Here is an 18,758-nt window from a genome sequence, read left to right on the forward strand (position 1 = left end):
GAGATTTGGTGAAAAAGTGTTGTTATACTGGAGTATATCCGGGAGTAAAATGCTATTGCTATTTGTGAGATGGGATTCAGCCTTACAGACTCACACACACAGGGATGTTTGTTATTTGTTGTTTTATTCATTTTGTTGTTTTATTGGGGCCTGTCAGCCCCCCCTGAGCCTCCCACTGCCCCCGCTGAGCCTCCCACTCCCACCCACTGCCCCCGCTGAGCCTCCCGCACCCACCCACTGCCCCCGCTGAGCCTCCCGCACCCACCAACTGCCCCTGCTGAGCCTCCCACTCCCACCCACTGCCCCTGTTGAGACTCCCGCTCCCACCCACTGCCCCCGCTGAGCCTCCCGCACCCACCCACTGCCCCCACTGAGCCTCCCGCACCCACTGCCCCCGCTGAGCCTCCCACTCCCACCCACTGCCTCCGCTGAGCCTCCCGCACCCACCCACTGCCTCCGCTGAGCCTCCCGCACCCACCCACTGCCTCCGCTGAGCCTCCCGCACCCACCCACTGCCTCCGCTGAGCCTCCCGCACCCACCCACTGCCCCCGCTGAGCCTCCCGCACCCACCCACTGCCCCCGCTGAGCCTCCCGCACCCACCCACTGCCCCCGCTGAGCCTCCCACTCCCACCCACTGCCCCCGCTGAGCCTCCCGCACCCACCCACTGCCCCCGCTGAGCCTCCCGCACCCACCCACTGCCCCCGCTGAGCCTCCCGCACCCACCCACTGCCCCCCCTGAGCCACCCACTGCCCCTGCTGAGCCTCCCACACCCATCCACTGCCCCCGCAGAGCCTCCCATACCCACCCACTGCAGGGGCCCCGCTGAGCCTCCCACACCCACCCACTGCATGGGCCCCCGCTAAGCTTTCCACACCAACCCACTGCAGCAGGGGACTCCGCTGAGCCTCCAAAAAAAAATTTTTTTTGTTGTTTTTTTATTTTTTGTCTGTTTTTTTGTTTTGTTTTTTTTTTTGTTCCTAACCTAATTGACCTATTTACCTAAGAATCCTAATAACTTGTCCCCGTTGGGAGAAAAGTCATGGATTCATCCTTAACAACCTATAAAGAAATCAAAAAAAGAAATTTGTGTTATAAAAAACTAAAAAATGTTGTTATTTTGTTGTTTTTTGTTCTTTTGTTGTTTTTCTTGATTTTTTTGTTTTGTTGGGGCCTGTCAGCGGGGCCCCCTGCTGCACCACCCACACCAACCCACTTGCAGCAGGGACTCCGCTGAGCCTCTGAAAAAAATGTTTTCTTTTATTTTTTTGTTTAATTTTTTTCTTTTGTTTTTTGTTTTATTTTATTTCCTGAACTAACCTTTTTTTTTAAAAATTCCTAATCTAATTGACCTATTTACCTTAGAATCCTAATAACTTGTCCCCGTTGGGAGAAAAGTTATGGATTCATGCTTTACAAGCTAAAAAAGAAAAGAAAAAATGAAATTAGTGTTATAAAAAATGAAAAAATGGTTTGTTTTGTTTTTTTTGTTGGGGCCTGTCAGCGGGGCCCCCTGCTGCACCACCCACAACCAACCCACTTGCAGCAGGGGACTCTGCTGAGCCTCTGAAAAATTTTTTTTTTTTTTTTGGTGTTTTTTTATTTTTGGTGTTTTTTTTTTTGGTGTTTTTTTTTTTTGGTGTTTTTTTTTTTTTTTTTTTTTTTTTAAGCCTAACCTAATTACTTACCTAACTACTTACCTACGAATCCTAATAACTAGTCCCCGTTGGGAGAAAAGTTATGGATTCGTCCTTTGCCACCTAAAAAAGAAAACAAGAAGGACATTATTAGTGTTGGAAACCTTGGAATAGATGTGTGACATACAGACTAACACACGCAAAGGACAATGATACAAATGATTTTATCATAATCGGCCCGTGTATGGGCACTGCCGGCGGGCCTGCCCCACCCATATCTGGCCTTAAATCGGGCAAATCTCGATTGGGCAGGTTTAAAAATTCAGTCGGATCAGGGACTGCATCGGCTCGTTGATGGGGCCCCCGGACCGACTGCGCCTAAACCCGTTGTTATAATTCCATCGTTTGGTCCCAGGGCCAAACAATCAAATTAGCCTGGATTCTCCCAATATTGCCCACCCGTAGGTGGGGGGTATCGGGAGAAGATCCGGTTGCTTGGCAACATGGCCACGCCTTATTATCTATTACTGATGATAAACTAATAATAAGCCCATCAGTAACTACCGATGCAATGCCTGCAACCCCCCCTGAGCCGCTAAGTACCCTATACACACAGACCCTGATCCAGCAGCCCATTTACTCACAAATAGTTATATCTGGTGTTTTCTACTTACGTAAACGACCGTCTCCATATGGGCAAACTTTCCAGGCTAAAAAGGAAAAAAAAAACGTCAGTTTTTTATACAAATGAACCAAACCATCAAGTACGAAGGGAACAAAGAAAGGGACTAATGCCGCACAGTATGTATTGAAGAGTAACCGTTCCTTCCATGGGCCAGGGAGGCTTCTGGGAGTTTATATTAGGGATGCCCCGGGTCCTTTATAAAAGTTTCGGCCGAATACCGAACTGAACCTGAATCCCAATTTCCATATGCAATTAAGGTAACGGAAGGGCTCATTCCGGCTCATATACACATTAATATTGTAGGAGTAGGAAAGAATAAAAACGGATAGAAGCTGAGAGTGCAGAGACGGGTGTAAATCTGTATCTTACCTTCTTCTTCTTGTACCTGAACGGTGCGCAGACACCTCTCACACAGTCCAGGATACAATCACAGAATCTGGGCGCCATTGTGGTAGATGGTCGTTACTGTCGTTATATGGAAGGAAACAAAAACACAGCAATTAGTAAGTAAAAACATAGCAATTAGTAAGTAAAAACATAGCAATTAGTAAGTAAAAACACAGCAATTAGTAAGTAAAAACATAGCAAATAATGTGTGTGAAGGAAACCCAGGCAGCCATTATTGGGGGTCAGTGTATGGGGCATTAGGGTACCCATATATTTATACATACATATTCCTGTTATTGGGGGTCAGTGTATGGGGCATTAGGGTACCCATATATTTATACATACATATTCCTGTTATTGGGGGTCAGTGTATGGGGCATTAGGGTACCCATATATTTATACATACATATTCCTGTTATTGGGGGTCAGTGTATGGGGCATTAGGGTACCCATATATTTATACATACATATTCCTGTTATTGGGGGTCAGTGTATGGGGCATTAGGGTACCCATATATTTATACATACATATTCCTGTTATTGGGGGTCAGTGTATGGGGCATTAGGGTACCCATATATTTATACATACATATTCCCGTTTGTTTAATGGAAATAAATGCTGGGATATGGGGCAATGTAGAGCGCAACGTTTAACAACTGAAATGAAATCTAATTGGTAGGAGCAAAAGTCTTTTCTTAGGAGTAAAAAGTATTTGTTTCTAGTTAATCAAAACATGTGAGATTTTCCGACTCAGGGAAAATGATGGGAACGGTGAGATTTTGGTGCGAGTGCAAATTAGAATTGTAACAGGGAGGAGCCCGTAGCAGGGACAACTTACCGTTTCTGCTCTAAAAAGCAATCTGAAGTGTTTCCCCAAGTTGTAACGGTTACGCACACACAGCTGGTATTGTGACATCAGTGTTGCCATGGGAACCCATTGTGACATCAGCTGCAGGCTTCCTTGAGCATTTAGCCCTTAGTTGCAAAAGGTTTTGCAATATGAGTTGACCACATGGGTGGTCTAAAGACATCAGTGTTGCCATGGGAACCCACTATGACATCAGCTGTGAATCAACAGTGAATTGAATGGTGAAACACCCTTTAGGTGCCAGTGTATGATGATTGGTCAGGGCCCACCTTAGCGCCAAACAAGGGTTTAGACGTTTGAACACATTGTTATGATTTCCTGTAGATCTATAATAGCAAATGTATTTCCCCCCTAATCTCGCCTTAAATGACCGTCAGACTTAATGTCCCCATACACCTTCAGATCCGCTCGCTTGGCGATGTCACCAAGTGAGCGGATCTTCTCACCTACGGGTGGGCGATATCGGGAGAATCCAGGCTAATTCGATCGTTTGGCCCTGGGGCCAAATGATTGAATTATAAAGACGGGTTTAGGCAAAGTCGGTCCGGGGGCCCCATCAACGAGCCGATGCAGTCCCCAATCTGACTAGATTTTTAAACCTGCCCAATCAAGATCTGGGCGATTTCAGGCCAGATATGGGTGGGGCAGGCCCGCCGGCAGTGCCCATACACGGCCGATTAGCTGGCGAATCTAAGGGACCCATATCGGCAGCTAGAATCGGCCCGTGTATGGGGACCTTTAGTTTCCATGAGTACCAAGAGAACAAATAGACAATCCCTGCAAAGCTAACCCTAACTGGCCCCCAGGCTGATGCAAATGGAATGAAATTGGCTTTAGTTCCCCTTTAAAAGAGACCCAACCCCCCCACACATTCCCCCCCCCCCCCCCGCATGGGTACAGGGCCACATCTTTCCATTTGCTATTTTTTTGTTTAATTATTTGCCCACCTCTTTTGCATCTTTCCAACTTTCGAATGGGGGTCACTGACCCTGACAGCAAAAACGATTGCTCCGTGAGGCTCCAACTTTCTTGTTACTTTTTATTACTTTCTTTTTATCTTCCAGTCTCACATTCACACCGCTGCCTGGTTGCTAGGGTAAATTGGGCCCTAAAACCCAGAGAGCTGCTGAAATTCCGAACCAAAAGGCAAAATCAGTAAACAAAACACAGAATATAAAAAACAAAGACCAACTGCAATTTATCTGGGAATGTCACAAACACCAATGGGCCAAGTCCCCCCTGTATATACCAGCAGGCCCTGCTATTAGTGGCGGTAACTGTCTCGCCATGGAACCCCATTACACCTGCTGCCATTCTCACAGTATTAACGCTGGGGCCCCCAAACCCTTCACGGTTGGTCATTGGGGGGCTGCAGTTATAGGTTTGAAAAAGTGGGCGGAGCCACCAACAGTCAATCATATATATAATTAAATTTCATTGGTTTAAATTTAAAATGATGCCATTCTCATACTATTTACGCCAAGGCCCCCAAATTTTTCACAGTTGTTTCCTGGGTGATTTTGACTTAGGGTTAGAAAACTGGCCCCACCCAGCCCTGTACTGGCCCAAATATCCCCCCCAGCCCAATAAATAGTGACTGTCTGTGGCACCTTACAGCCCCCCTGGCATTCCCAGTACCCAGTGGCAAAAACAGCCCCCCCAGCCCAATAAATAGTGACTGTCTGTGGCACCTTACAGCCCCCCTGGCATTCCCAGTACCCAGAGGCACAAACAGCCCCCCCAGCCCAATAAATAGTGACTGTCTGTGGCACCTTACAGCCCCCCTGGCATTCCCAGTACCCAGAGGCACAAACAGCCCCCCCAGCCCAATAAATAGTGACTGTCTGTGGCACCTTACAGCCCCCCTGGCATTCCCAGTACCCAGAGGCACAAACAGCCCCCCCAGCCCAATAAATAGTGACTGTCTGTTACACCTTACAGCCCCCCTGGCATTCCCAGTACCCAGAGGCACAAACAGCCCCCCCAGCCCAATAAATAGTGACTGTCTGTGGCACCTTACAGCCCCCCTGGCATTCCCAGTACCCAGAGGCACAAACAGCCCCCCCAGCCCAATAAATAGTGACTGTCTGTGAAACCTTACAGCCCCCCCCCCCCCTGGCATTCCCAGTACCCAGAGGCACAAACAGCCCCCCCAGCCCAATAAATAGTGACTGTCTGTGGCACCTTACAGCCCCCCTGGCATTCCCAGTACCCAGAGGCACAAACAGCCCCCGCAGCCCAATAAATAGTGACTGTCTGTGGCACCTTACAGCCCCCCCCCTGGCATTCCCAGTACCCAGTGGAAAAAACAACCCCCCACGCCCAATAAATAGTGACTGTCTGTGGCACCTTACAGCCCCCCCCTGGCATTCCCAGTACCCAGAGGCACAAACAGCCCCCCACGCCCAATAAATAGTGACTGTCTGTGGAACCTTACAGCCCCCCCTGGCATTCCCAGTACCCAGAGGCACAAACAGCCCCCCCAGCCCAATAAATAGTGACTGTCTGTGGCACCTTACAGCCCCCCTGGCATTCCCAGTACCCAGAGGCACAAACAGCCCCCCAGCCCAATAAATAGTGACTGTCTGTGGCACCTTACAGCCCCCCTGGCATTCCCAGTACCCAGAGGCACAAACAGCCCCCCCAGCCCAATAAATAGTGACTGTCTGTGAAACCTTACAGCCCCCCTGGCATTCCCAGTACCCAGAGGCACAAACAGCCCCCCCAGCCCAATAAATAGTGACTGTCTGTGAAACCTTACAGCCCCCCTGGCATTCCCAGTACCCAGAGGCACAAACAGCCCCCCCAGCCCAATAAATAGTGACTGTCTGTGGCACCTTACAGCCCCCCTGGCATTCCCAGTACCCAGAGGCACAAACAGCCCCCCCCCCCAGCCCAATAAATAGTGACTGTCTGTGGCACCTTACAGCCCCCCTGGCATTCCCAGTACCCAGAGGCACAAACAGCCCCCCCCCAGCCCAATAAATAGTGACTGTCTGTGGCACCTTACAGCCCCCCTGGCATTCCCAGTACCCAGAGGCACAAACAGCCCCCCCAGCCCAATAAATAGTGACTGTCTGTGGCACCTTACAGCCCCCCTGGCATTCCCAGTACCCAGAGGCACAAACTGCCCCCCCAGCCCAATAAATAGTGACTGTCTGTGGCACCTTACAGCCCCCCTGGCATTCCCAGTACCCAGAGGCACAAACAGCCCCCCCAGCCCAATAAATAGTGACTGTCTGTGGCACCTTACAGCCCCCCTGGCATTCCCAGTACCCAGAGGCACAAACAGCCCCCCCAGCCCAATAAATAGTGACTGTCTGTGAAACCTTACAGCCCCCCCCCCCCCCTGGCATTCCCAGTACCCAGAGGCACAAACAGCCCCCCCAGCCCAATAAATAGTGACTGTCTGTGGCACCTTACAGCCCCCCTGGCATTCCCAGTACCCAGAGGCACAAACAGCCCCCCCAGCCCAATAAATAGTGACTGTCTGTGGCACCTTACAGCCCCCCTGGCATTCCCAGTACCCAGAGGCACAAACAGCCCCCGCAGCCCAATAAATAGTGACTGTCTGTGGCACCTTACAGCCCCCCCCCTGGCATTCCCAGTACCCAGTGGAAAAAACAACCCCCCACGCCCAATAAATAGTGACTGTCTGTGGCACCTTACAGCCCCCCCCCTGGCATTCCCAGTACCCAGAGGCACAAACAGCCCCCCACGCCCAATAAATAGTGACTGTCTGTGGAACCTTACAGCCCCCCCTGGCATTCCCAGTACCCAGAGGCACAAACAGCCCCCCCAGCCCAATAAATAGTGACTGTCTGTGGCACCTTACAGCCCCCCTGGCATTCCCAGTACCCAGAGGCACAAACTGCCCCCCCAGCCCAATAAATAGTGACTGTCTGTGGCACCTTACAGCCCCCCTGGCATTCCCAGTACCCAGAGGCACAAACAGCCCCCCCCAGCCCAATAAATAGTGACTGTCTGTGGCACCTTACAGCCCCCCGGCATTCCCAGTACCCAGAGGCACAAACAGCCCCCCCAGCCCAATTAATAGTGACTGTCTCTGAAACCTTACAGCCCCCCTGGCATTCTCAGTACCCAGAGGCACAAACAGCCCCCCCAGCCCAATAAATAGTGACTGTCTGTGAAACCTTACAGCCCCCCCCCCCGGCATTCCCAGTACCCAGAGGCACAAACAGCCCCCCCAGCCCAAAAAATAGTGACTGTCTGTGGCACCTTACAGCCCCCCTGGCATTCCCAGTACCCAGAGGCACAAAAAGCCCCCCCAGCCCAATAAATAGTGACTGTCTGTGGCACCTTACAGCCCCCCTGGCATTCCCAGTACCCAGAGGCACAAACAGCCCCCCCAGCCCAATAAATAGTGACTGTCTGTGGCACCTTACAGCCCCCCCCCTGGCATTCCCAGTACCCAGAGGCACAAACAGCCCCCCCCCAGCCCAATAAATAGTGACTGTCTGTAGCAACTTAAAGCCCCCCTGGCATTCCCAGTACCCAGAGGCACAAACAGCCCCCCAGCCCAATAAATCGTGACTGTCTGTGGCACCTTACAGCCCCCCCCCCGGCATTCCCAGTACCCAGAGGCACAAACAGCCCCCCCAGCCCAATAAATAGTGACTGTCTGTGGCACCTTACAGCCCCCCCCCTGGCATTCCCAGTACCCAGAGGCACAAAAAGCCCCCCCAGCCCAATAAATAGTGACTGTCTGTGGCACCTTACAGCCCCCCTGGCATTCCCAGTACCCAGAGGCACAATCAACCCCCCCCAGCCCAATAAATAGTGACTGTCTGTGGCACCTTACAGCCCCCCCCCCTGGCATTCCCAGTACCCAGAGGCACAAACAGCCCCCCCAGCCCAATAAATAGTGACTGTCTGTGGCACATTACAGCCCCCCTGGCATTTCCAGTACCCAGAGGCACAAACAACCCCCCCAGCCCAATAAATAGTGACTGTCTGTGGCACCTTACAGCCCCCCCGGCATTCCCAGTACCCAGAGGCACAAACAGCCCCCCCAGCCCAATAAATAGTGACTGTCTGTGGCACCTTACAGCCCCCCTGGCATTCCCAGTACCCAGAGGCACAAACAGCCCCCCCAGCCCAATAATTAGTGACTGTCTGTGGCACCTTACAGCCCCCCCGGCATTCCCAGTACCCAGAGGCACAAACAGCCCCCCCAGCCCAATAAATAGTGACTGTCTGTGGCACCTTACAGCCCCCCTGGCATTCCCAGTACCCAGAGGCACAAACAGCCCCCCCAGCCCAATAAATAGTTACTGTCTGTGGCACCTTACAGCCCCCTGGCATTCCCAGTACCCAGAGGCACAAACAGCCCCCCCCCAGCCCAATAAATAGTGACTGTCTGTGGCACCTTACAGCCCCCCCGGCATTCCCAGTACCCAGAGGCACAAACAGCCCCCCCAGCCCAATAAATAGTGAGTGTCTGTGGCACCTTACAGCCCCCCTGGCATTCCCAGTACCCAGAGGCACAAACAGCCCCCCCCAGCCCAATAATTAGTGACTGTCTGTGGCACCTTACAGCCCCCCCCGGCATTCCCAGTACCCAGAGGCACAAACAACCCCCCCCAGCCCAATAAATAGTGACTGTCTGTGCCACCTTACAGCCCCCCCGGCATTCCCAGTACCCAGAGGCACAAACAACCCCCCCCAGCCCAATAAATAGTGACTGTCTGTGCCACCTTACAGCCCCCCTGGCATTCCCAGTACCCAGAGGCACAAACAGCCCCCCCAGCCCAATAAATAGTGACTGTCTGTGGCACCTTACAGCCCCCCCGGCATTCCCAGTACCCAGAGGCACAAACAGCCCCCCCCAGCCCAATAAATAGTGACTGTCTGTGGCACCTTACAGCCCCCCTGGCATTCCCAGTACCCAGAGGCACAAACAGCCCCCCCAGCCCAATAAATAGTGACTGTCTGTGGCACCTTACAGCCCCCCTGGCATTCCCAGTACCCAGAGGCACAAACAGCCCCCCCCCAGCCCAATAAATAGTGACTGTCTGTGGCACCTTACAGCCCCCCTGGCATTCCCAGTACCCAGAGGCACAAACAGCCCCCCCCAGCCCAATAAATAGTGACTGTCTGTGGCACCTTACAGCCCCCCTGGCATTCCCAGTACCCAGAGGCACAAACAGCCCCCCCAGCCCAATAAATAGTGACTGTCTGTGGCACCTTACAGCCCCCCTGGCATTCCCAGTACCCAGAGGCACAAACTGCCCCCCCAGCCCAATAAATAGTGACTGTCTGTGGCACCTTACAGCCCCCCGGCATTCCCAGTACCCAGAGGCACAAACAGCCCCCCCAGCCCAATAAATAGTGACTATCTGTGGCACCTTACAGCCCCCCTGGCATTCCCAGTACCCAGAGGCACAAACAGCCCCCCCAACCCAATAAATAGTGACTGTCTGTGAAACCTTACAGCCCCCCTGGCATTCTCAGTACCCAGAGGCACAAACAGCCCCCCCAGCCCAATAAATAGTGACTGTCTGTGAAACCTTACAGCCCCCCCCCCCCCGGCATTCCCAGTACCCAGAGGCACAAACAGCCCCCCCAGCCCAATAAATAGTGATTGTCTGTGGCACCTTACAGCCCCCCCTGGCATTCCCAGTACCCAGAGGCACAAACAGCCCCCCCCAGCCCAATAAATAGTGACTGTCTGTGGCACCTTACAGCCCCCCTGGCATTCCCAGTACCCAGAGGCACAAACAGCCCCCCCCAGCCCAATAAATAGTGACTGTCTGTGGCACCTTACAGCCCCCCTGGCATTCCCAGTACCCAGAGGCACAAACAGCCCCCCCAGCCCAATAAATAGTGACTGTCTGTGGCACCTTACAGCCCCCCTGGCATTCCCAGTACCCAGAGGCACAAACAGCCCCCCCAGCCCAATAAATAGTGACTGTCTGTGGCACCTTACAGCCCCCCCGGCATTCCCAGTACCCAGAGGCACAAACAGCCCCCCCAGCCCAATAAATAGTGACTGTCTGTGGCACCTTACAGCCCCCTGGCATTCCCAGTACCCAGAGGCACAAACAGCCCCCCCCCCCAGCCCAATAAATAGTGACTGTCTGTGCCACCTTACAGCCCCCCCGGCATTCCCAGTACCCAGAGGCACAAACAACCCCCCCCAGCCCAATAAATAGTGACTGTCTGTGCCACCTTACAGCCCCCCTGGCATTCCCAGTACCCAGAGGCACAAACAGCCCCCCCAGCCCAATAAATAGTGACTGTCTGTGGCACCTTACAGCCCCCCTGGCATTCCCAGTACCCAGAGGCACAAACAGCCCCCCCAGCCCAATAAATAGTGACTGTCTGTGGCACCTTACAGCCCCCCCGGCATTCCCAGTACCCAGAGGCACAAACAGCCCCCCCCCCAGCCCAATAAATAGTGACTGTCTGTGGCACCTTACAGCCCCCCCGGCATTCCCAGTACCCAGAGGCACAAACAGCCCCCCCAGCCCAATAAATAGTGACTGTCTGTGGCACCTTACAGCCCCCCCGGCATTCCCAGTACCCAGAGGCACAAACAGCCCCCCCAGCCCAATAAATAGTGACTGTCTGTGGCACCTTACAGCCCCCCCGGCATTCCCAGTACCCAGAGGCACAAACAGCCCCCCCAGCCCAATAAATAGTGACTGTCTATGGCACCTTACAGCCCCCTGGCATTCCCAGTACCCAGAGGCACAAACAGCCCCCCCCCAGCCCAATAAATAGTGACTGTCTGTGGCACCTTACAGCCCCCCTGGCATTCCCAGTACCCAGAGGCACAAACAGCCCCCCCCCCCAGCCCAATAAATAGTGACTGTCTGTGGCACCTTACAGCCCCCCCTGGCATTCCCAGTACCCAGAGGCACAAACAGCCCCCCCCCCAGCCCAATAAATAGTGACTGTCTGTGGCACCTTACAGCCCCCCTGGCATTCCCAGTACCCAGAGGCACAAACAGCCCCCCCAGCCCAATAAATAGTGACTGTCTGTGGCACCTTACAGCCCCCCTGGCATTCCCAGTACCCAGAGGCACAAACAGCCCCCCCAGCCCAATAATTAGTGACTGTCTGTGGCACCTTACAGCCCCCCCGGCATTCCCAGTACCCAGAGGCACAAACAGCCCCCCCCAGCCCAATAAATAGTGACTGTCTGTGCCACCTTACAGACCCCCTGGCATTCCCAGTACCCAGAGGCACAAACAGCCCCCCCCCCCAGCCCAATAAATAGTGACTGTCTGTGCCACCTTACAGCCCCCCCGGCATTACCAGTACCCAGAGGCACAAACAGCCCCCCCAGCCCAATAAATAGTGACTGTCTGTGCCACCTTACAGCCCCCCTGGCATTCCCAGTACCCAGAGGCACAAACAGCCCCCCCAGCCCAATAAATAGTGACTGTCTGTGGCACCTTACAGCCCCCCCCTGGCATTCCCAGTACCCAGAGGCACAAACAGCCCCCCCAGCCCAATAAATAGTGACTGTCTGTGGCACCTTACAGCCCCCCCGGCATTCCCAGTACCCAGAGGCACAAACAGCCCCCCCAGCCAAAAAAATTGTGACTGTCTGTGGCACCTTACAGCCCCCCTGGCATTCCCAGTACCCAGAGGCAAAACAGCCCCCCCCCAGCCCAATAAATAGTGACTGTCTGTGGCACCTTACAGCCCCCCCTGGCATTCCCAGTACCCAGAGGCACAAACAGCCCCCCCCCAGCCCAATAAATAGTGACTGTCTGTGGCACCTTACAGCCCCCCTGGCATTCCCAGTACCCAGAGGCACAAACAGCCCCCCCAGCCCAATAAATAGTAACTGTCTGTGGCACCTTACAGCCCCCCTGGCATTCCCAGTACCCAGAGGCACAAACAGCCCCCCCCCAGCCCAATAAATAGTAACTGTCTGTGGCACCTTACAGCCCCCCTGGCATTCCCAGTACCCAGAGGCACAAACAGCCCCCCCAGCCCAATAAATAGTGACTGTCTGTGGCACCTTACAGCCCCCCTGGCATTCCCAGTACCCAGAGGCACAAACAGCCCCCCCAGCCCAATAAATAGTGACTGTCTGTGCCACCTTACAGCCCCCCCGGCATTCCCAGTACCCAGAGGCACAAACAGCCCCCCCCAGCCCAATAAATAGTGACTGTCTGTGGCACCTTACAGCCCCCCCGGCATTCCCAGTACCCAGAGGCACAAACAGCCCCCCCCAGCCCAATAAATAGTGACTGTCTGTGCCACCTTACAGACCCCCTGGCATTCCCAGTACCCAGAGGCACAAACAGCCCCCCCCCCAGCCCAATAAATAGTGACTGTCTGTGCCACCTTACAGCCCCCCCGGCATTACCAGTACCCAGAGGCACAAACAACCCCCCCCAGCCCAATAAATAGTGACTGTCTGTGCCACCTTACAGCCCCCCTGGCATTCCCAGTACCCAGAGGCACAAACAGCCCCCCCAGCCCAATAAATAGTGACTGTCTGTGGCACCTTACAGCCCCCCTGGCATTCCCAGTACCCAGAGGCACAAACAGCCCCCCCAGCCCAATAAATAGTGACTGTCTGTGGCACCTTACAGCCCCCCCGGCATTCCCAGTACCCAGAGGCACAAACAGCCCCCCCAGCCAAAAAAATTGTGACTGTCTGTGGCACCTTACAGCCCCCCTGGCATTCCCAGTACCCAGAGGCAAAACAGCCCCCCCCCAGCCCAATAAATAGTGACTGTCTGTGGCACCTTACAGCCCCCCCTGGCATTCCCAGTACCCAGAGGCACAAACAGCCCCCCCCCCAGCCCAATAAATAGTGACTGTCTGTGGCACCTTACAGCCCCCCTGGCATTCCCAGTACCCAGAGGCACAAACAGCCCCCCCAGCCTAATAAATAGTAACTGTCTGTGGCACCTTACAGCCCCCCTGGCATTCCCAGTACCCAGAGGCACAAACAGCCCCCCCCCAGCCCAATAAATAGTAACTGTCTGTGGCACCTTACAGCCCCCCTGGCATTCCCAGTACCCAGAGGCACAAACAGCCCCCCCCCAGCCCAATAAATAGTGACTGTCTGTGGCACCTTACAGCCCCCCCGGCATTCCCAGTACCCAGAGGCACAAACAGCCCCCCCAGCCCAATAAATAGTGACTGTCTGTGGCACCTTACAGCCCCCCTGGAATTCCCAGTACCCAGAGGCACAAACAGCCCCCCCAGCCCAATAAATAGTGACTGTCTGTGGCACCTTACAGCCCCCCTGGCATTCCCAGTACCCAGAGGCACAAACAGCCCCCCCAGCCCAAAAAATTGTGACTGTCTGTGAAACCTTACAGCCCCCCTGGCATTCCCAGTACCCAGAGGCACAAACAGCCCCCCCAGCCCAATAAATAGTGACTGTCTGTGGCACCTTACAGCCCCCCCCCCCGGAATTCCCAGTACCCAGAGGCACAAACAGCCCCCCCCCCCAGCTAAATAAATAGTGACTGTCTGTGGCACCTTACAGCCCCCCTGGCATTCCCAGTACCCAGAGGCACAAACAGCCCCCCAGCCCAATAAATAGTGACTGTCTGTGGCACCTTACAGCCCCCCTGGCATTCCCAGTACCCAGAAGCACAAACAGCCCCCCAGCCCAATAAATAGTGACTGTCTGTGGCACCTTACAGCCCCCCCCGGCATTCCCAGTACCCAGAGGCACAAACAGCACCCCCAGCCCAATAAATAGTGACTGTCTGTGGCACCTTACAACCCCCCTGGCATTCCCAGTACCCAGAGGCACAAACAGCCCCCCCAGCCCAATAAATAGTGACTGTCTGTGGCACCTTACAGCCCCCCCCCCCCCCCCGGCATTCCCAGTACCCAGAGGCACAAACAGCCCCCCCCCAGCCCAAAAAATAGTGACTGTCTGTGGCACCTTACAGCCCCCCTGGCATTCCCAGTACCCAGAGGCACAAACAGCCCCCCCAGCCCAATAAATAGTGACTGTCTGTGGCACCTTACAGCCCCCTGGCATTCCCAGTACCCAGAGGCACAAACAGCCCCCCCCAGCCCAATAAATAGTGACTGTCTGTGGCACCTTACAGCCCCCCTGGCATTCCCAGTACCCAGAGGCACAAACAGCCCCCCCAGCCCAATAAATAGTGACTGTCTGTGGCACCTTACAGCCCCCTGGCATTCCCAGTACCCAGAGGCACAAACAGCCCCCCCAGCCCAATAAATAGTGACTGTCTGTGGCACCTTACAGCCCCCCTGGCATTCCCAGTACCCAGAGGCACAAACAGCCCCCCCCCCAGCCCAATAAATAGTGACTGTCTGTGGCACCTTACAGCCCCCCTGGCATTCCCAGTACCCAGAGGCACAAACAGCCCCCCCCCCCCAGCCCAATAAATAGTGACTGTCTGTGGCACCTTACAGCCCCCCTGGCATTCCCAGTACCAGAAGGCACAAACAGCCCCCCCCAGCCCAATAAATAGTGACTGTCTGTGGCACCTTACAGCCCCCCCTGGCATTCCCAGTACCCAGAGGCACAAACAGCCCCCCCGCCCAATAAATAGTGACTGTCTGTGGCACCTTACAGCCCCCCCTGGCATTCCCAGTACCCAGAGACACAATCAACCCCCCCAGCCCAATAAATAGTGACTGTCTGTGGCACCTTACAGACCCCCTGGCATTCCCAGTACCCAGAGGCACAAACAGCCCCCCCCCAGCCCAATAAATAGTGACTGTCTGTGGCACCTTACAGCCCCCCGGCATTCCCAGTACCCAGAGGCACAAACAGCCCCCCCCCAGCCCAATAAATAGTGACTGTCTGTAGCACCTTACAGCCCCCCTGGCATTCCCAGTACCCAGAGGCACAAACAGCCCCCCCCCCCCAGCCCAATAAATAGTGACTGTCTGTGGCACCTTACAGCCCCCCCCTGGCATTCCCAGTACCCAGAGGCACAAACAGCCCCCCCAGCCCAATAAATAGTGACTGTCTGTGGCACCTTACAGCCCCCCCCTGGCATTCCCAGTACCCAGAGGCACAAACAGCCCCCAGCCCAATAAATAGTGACTGTCTGTGGCACCTTACAGCCCCCCCGGCATTCCCAGTACCCAGAGGCACAAACAGCCCCCCCAGCCCAATAAATAGTGACTGTCTGTGGCACCTTACAGCCCCCCCGGCATTCCCAGTACCCAGAGGCACAAACAGCCCCCCCAGCCCAATAAATAGTGACTGTCTGTGGCACCTTACAGCCCCCCTGGCATTCCCAGTACCCAGAGGCACAAACAGCCCCCCCAGCCCAATAATTAGTGACTGTCTGTGGCACCTTACAGCCCCCCCGGCATTCCCAGTACCCAGAGGCACAAACAGCCCCCCCCAGCCCAATAAATAGTGACTGTCTGTGCCACCTTACAGACCCCCTGGCATTCCCAGTACCCAGAGGCACAAACAGCCCCCCCCCCCAGCCCAATAAATAGTGACTGTCTGTGCCACCTTACAGCCCCCCCGGCATTACCAGTACCCAGAGGCACAAACAACCCCCCCCCAGCCCAATAAATAGTGACTGTCTGTGCCACCTTACAGCCCCCCTGGCATTCCCAGTACCCAGAGGCACAAACAGCCCCCCCAGCCCAATAAATAGTGACTGTCTGTGGCACCTTACAGCCCCCCTGGCATTCCCAGTACCCAGAGGCACAAACAGCCCCCCCAGCCCAATAAATAGTGACTGTCTGTGGCACCTTACAGCCCCCCTGGCATTCCCAGTACCCAGAGGTACAAACAGCTCCCCCAGCCCAATAAATAGTGACTGTCTGTGGCACCTTACAGCCCCCCTGGCATTCCCAGTACCCAGAGGCACAAACAGCCCCCCCAGCCCAATAAATAGTGACTGTCTGTGGCACCTTACAGCCCCCTGGCATTCCCAGTACCCAGAGGCACAAACAGCCCCCCCAGCCCAATAAATAGTGAATGTCTGTGAAACCTTACAGCCCCCCCCCCCCCCCGGCATTCCCAGTACCCAGAGGCACAAACAGCCCCCCCAGCCCAAAAAATAGTGACTGTCTGTGGCACCTTACAGCCCCCCTGGCTTTCCCAGTACCCAGAGGCACAAACAGCCCCCCCAGCCCAAAAAATAGTGACTGTCTGTGGCACCTTACACCCCCCTGGCATTCCCAGTACCCAGAGGCACAAACAGCCCCCCCCCCAGCCCAATAAATAGTGACTGTCTGTGGCACCATACAGCCCCCCTGGCCTTCCCAGTATCCAGAGGCACAAACAGCCCCCCCCAGCCCAATAAATAGTGACTGTCTGTGGCACCTTACAGCCCCCCTGGCATTCCCAGTACCCAGAGGCACAAACAGCCCCCCCCAGCCCAATAAATAGTGACTGTCTGTGGCACCTTACAGCCCCCTGGCTTTCCCAGTATCCAGAGGCACAAACAGCCCCCCCAGCCCAATAAATAGTGACTGTCTGTGGCACCTTACAGCCCCCCCCCTGGCATTCCCAGTACCCAGAGGCACAAACAGCCCCCCCAGCCCAACAAATAGTGACTGTCTGTGGCACCTTACAGCCCCCCCCCTGGCATTCCCAGTACCCAGAGGCACAAACAGCCCCCCCAGCCCAATAAATAGTGACTGTCTGTGGCACCTTACAGCCCCCCCTGGCATTCCCAGTACCCAGAGGCACAAACAGCCCCCCCAGCCCAATAAATAGTGACTGTGGCACCTTACAGCCCCCCTGGCATTCCCAGTACCCAGAGGCACAAACAGCCCCCCCCCCCCAGCCCAATAAATAGTGACTGTCTGTGGCACCTTACAGCCCCCCTGGCATTCCCAGTACCCAGAGGCACAATCAACCCCCCCCCAGCCCAATAAATAGTGACTGTCTGTGGCACCTTACAGCCCCCCTGGCATTTTCCAGGATTTACAGATTGCCAGTCGGGGCATAGACACACCCACCTTCACCTTTTAGCCCAAACAATGCCTCTCAGTGGGGCAATTGAAGCTGCTGCCAGTCTGACACTATTATACCCAGGGGCCCCACACTCGGCACAGGGCCCTTACTGGGGGCAGGACAGGGAGTCGGCCCACAGTCCATGTTGCTGCTGTTGAATCGCACTCAGCAAGTTGGCGCCGAGGCCGTGGCCAATGGGAATGTTGTTCCTGGGCATATTTAGTGCCCCAGCCTTTCCCGTATGAATCAAACCTCCCAACATGTAAAAAGTAGAAAGAGGGACAAAAACATCTGCCGCATGTAACGCTGCAAAAAATGTCCAGGCCCCGCCCACTCTATGGCCACGCCCCAAAGAAAAAGCCCATTTTACAAAACTACAGCTGAAAAGCACAAGATGCACAGAGGGCGCCAGAGGGCAGAGGCCCCAGTCAGTTTATGGCACATTGTGGCTTCATATTGTGGCATTACGCACTGTGGCAGCTCCGTATCAGGGCTCAGTGGGGCACGGGGCATTTCTGAACAATTCCAAACTCAGAGACCCCCCAGCGCTGAATCAACTCACAGTGTTTTCTATATTTAAATAAAAATGACCCCTTTATAGACCTTTCCATTCTGTAAACTGTCTCTGCTGAAATCAGTTGCACTTATTTAATTACATTTGGTTTTTCTCTCTATACTCGCCCCCCACCCCCCGACATTTTAGCCGCTGCCCCGCCCTTTGAGTTGTATTTGTGCCTAACCCCACCCACTTGTGGGGCCTGGCGCGAGGGAGGAGCTAGTGCGGCGCGCAGAAGAGCGCACTAAGAGCCGCAGGTACCTGAGGGGTCCGGGGGGGCGGGGGCAGCAGGAGCGGGAATGGGGTAACTAGAGGGGGCTCTGGAGGGACTAGAGTATAAGCCGAGGGGGAGTTTTTGAGGAGATTTGGTGAAAAAGTGTTGTTATACTGGAGTATATCCGGGAGTAAAATGCTATTGCTATTTGTGAGATGGGATTCAGCCTTACAGACTCACACACACAGGGATGTTTGTTATTTGTTGTTTTATTCATTTTGTTGTTTTATTGGGGCCTGTCAGCCCCCCCTGAGCCTCCCACTGCCCCCGCTGAGCCTCCCACTCCCACCCACTGCCCCCGCTGAGCCTCCCGCACCCACCCACTGCCCCCGCTGAGCCTCCCGCACCCACCAACTGCCCCTGCTGAGCCTCCCACTCCCACCCACTGCCCCTGTTGAGACTCCCGCTCCCACCCACTGCCCCCGCTGAGCCTC

At 54.8% G+C, this 18,758-nt stretch overlaps 1 protein-coding gene, 1 long non-coding RNA gene and 1 pseudogene across 6 annotated transcripts in view; 1 reads left to right on the forward strand and 2 right to left on the reverse strand.

Moving 5' to 3' along the window:
* Positions 1–18,758, reverse strand: part of LOC116406442 — a 954,163-nt pseudogene that overhangs the window by 837,130 nt on the left and 98,275 nt on the right.
* The window catches only part of LOC100488585 (proteasomal ATPase-associated factor 1), an 86,184-nt gene that overhangs the window by 45,103 nt on the left and 22,323 nt on the right, over positions 1–18,758 (forward strand). The gene's annotated exons all lie outside the window — the stretch shown is intronic.
* Positions 1,644–4,568, reverse strand: LOC116408639. 2 transcript variants are annotated; one of them, XR_004221089.1, is made up of 5 exons: positions 3,721–4,016; positions 3,550–3,671; positions 2,693–2,788; positions 2,313–2,348; positions 1,644–1,761 (listed from the first exon to the last, which is right to left on the reverse strand). It is a non-coding gene; the product is annotated as an uncharacterized LOC116408639 (long non-coding RNA). The 2 variants fall into 2 exon arrangements; XR_004221090.1 differs by lacking the exons at positions 3,550–3,671; positions 3,721–4,016 and adding an exon at positions 4,527–4,568.

The sequence above is a fragment of the Xenopus tropicalis genome, chromosome 2, assembly GCF_000004195.4.
Source record: "Xenopus tropicalis strain Nigerian chromosome 2, UCB_Xtro_10.0, whole genome shotgun sequence".
In the NCBI taxonomy this organism is placed as follows: Eukaryota; Metazoa; Chordata; class Amphibia; order Anura; family Pipidae; genus Xenopus; species Xenopus tropicalis.